Genomic DNA, 2,584 nt, shown 5'->3' on the forward strand with positions numbered 1-2,584 from the left:
CTTTTCACAATCCTGCTTTATGTGCGTTTTATCTCCTAACCTGACTTAGGTGCTTTGTTCCAATATTCAGAAGGACTTGAAAAATAATCTTTTTCAGATTATAAAATGAATGCTTATTTGCTTTAGAAATTGTGTAAAATTATAAAAAATAAAGAAAATTAAAATTATCTATTTCTGTGAAGAACAAAATATTCAAAACTTTAAAATGGGCCAGAAATCCAGGTGGCATATCTTTCCAACATTATGTGAGGGAGACAGCTCACTCAAGGTTTCTCTAGAACCAGTACAAGTATCATGTGAAACACAGGACGACTTGAGAAACTGCATAATAGGTTCAAGCAATTCTCCTGCCCCAACCTCCCATGTAGCTGGGACTACAGGTGTGTGCCACTGCACTCAGCTAATTTTTGTATTTTTAGTAGAGGTGGATTTCCCCATGTTGACCAGGCTGGTCTTGAACTCATGTCTTTAAATGATCTGCCCACCTTGGCTTCCCAAAGTGCTGGGATTACAGACATGAGCCACTGTGTCTGGTCCATAATTTAAAATTTTATGATAGCCATATTCAAAATGTAAAAGGATTCAAGTAAAACTAATATTTATGCAATAACTTACTTAACCCAATATATGCCAAATGTTATCAATTTAATATGTAAGAGATAGAAGAAATTAATAATGAGCTATTTTATTTTTTTGTTGAACTAGCTCTTTCAAATCTGAAATGTATTAGTTTCCTTTTATTTTTAGTTGACACTTCATAATTCATAATGTGTCCACATTTATGAAACACAGAATGATATTTTATACATGTATACAATGTGTAATGATCAAATCAAGGTAATTAGCATTACCATCACCTCAAATATTTATCATTTCTTAGCATGGTAAACATTCAGAATCCTCTCTTTTACCTTTTTTAAAACATATAATAAATTATCATCATTATTACTATTTTTGAGATGGAGTCTTGCTCTGTTGCAGAGGCTGGAGTACAGTGGTACGATCTCAGTTCACTGCAACCTCCGCCTCCTGGGTTCAAGTGATTCTCTTGTCTCAGCTTCCCAAGTAGCTGGGACAACAGGCGCCCACCACCACACCCAGCTAATTTCTGTATTTTCTTAGTAGAAACAGGTTTTCTCCATGTTGGCCAGGCTGGTCTTGAACTCCTGACCTCAGGTGATTCACCCACCTTGGCCTCACAAAGTGCTGGGATCAGATGTGAGCCACCACGCCCAGCCAAAGCATACAATCAATTATTATTAACCACACTCACTCAGCTCTAGTGTTGCAGGACACTAGAGCTTATACTTCCCTTCTTGTGATAATTTAGTATCCCTTAACCAACTGTTTCCTATCTTCCTCTCTCCTATTCTTCACAGCCCTTAATGACTACAGTTCTACTTTCTACTTCTATGAGCTCAATTGTTTTTAGCTCCCACATGTGAATGAGAATATGTTGTATTTCTCTTTCTGTGCCAGACTCATTTCACTTAACATATTGAAACGTCCTCCAGGTTCATCCATGTTGCTCTGAATGATAGGGTTTCATTCTTTCTTCATGGCTAAATAGTATTCCACAGTGTGTGTGTGTGTATGTATATACACACACACACACATACACACACACATATATATATATGACATTTTCTTTATCTGTTCATCTGTTGATGGACATATAGGTTGATTCCATATCTTGGCTATTGTGAATGGTGCTATAATAAACCAATAAAAATATAATGTGAAACATAAGAGAAAAACACATAATTCCAAAATTCCTTAATTGGCATATTAAAAACATAAAAAGAAGCAAGTAAAACAAATTTTTTATAATGTAATTTATGAAACCCAATATATCCCAAATGTTATCAATTTAATATATGAGAGAGAATAAATTGTTAATGAGATATTTTATATTTCCTAATGGTACCAAGTCTTTAAAATCCCATATGTATTTTATAGTTACAGCACAGCTCAGCTTAGGCTAGTGCTACTCCATATGTTCCAAAGCTGCATATTACTAGTGGCTGCCATGATGGACAACATAAATCCAAGGGAAAGAACTTTGTTCCACTCACTGTTCACTATGGTCCTCAGACTAGTGAAGTAACAAGTTAACTTGTTGATTTTTTTCCCAGTAGAGATACAAATAAGGTCTGTCCAGCAGGAAAGAGAAATACCAATAATCATTTTGGGTTATACATTATTAGCCAATTTTGTATCAGCCCAGCAATAATATACTAGAATTCCTTTATTCAATTACCTATAAAGAATACCTAGCTCCTCAAATGTTCTTTGAACCAGTCTTAATAGATTACTGGCGCCCTCATTGCTTAACAATTGGAACGAAATCTTGGACATGTGTTTATTTTGTATTTTCATGAGTCATGGCTTTCATCTTGTTGAAAATTCTACTTCAGCAGTTCCACTACTTGCAACCACTATTAACATGTCACCGTATTCTACTGTCTCTCTATAACCCAACCCACATATCCACATACATAGCTCTAGCATCTCAATTTCTACCTATGTAAATATTGAAAACACTGAATTAAGTAAATGCTCACATATACTTTGGCTGGTTTGA

This window comes from Macaca nemestrina, chromosome 8 (genome assembly GCF_043159975.1).
Source record: "Macaca nemestrina isolate mMacNem1 chromosome 8, mMacNem.hap1, whole genome shotgun sequence".
Taxonomy (NCBI): Eukaryota; Metazoa; Chordata; class Mammalia; order Primates; family Cercopithecidae; genus Macaca; species Macaca nemestrina.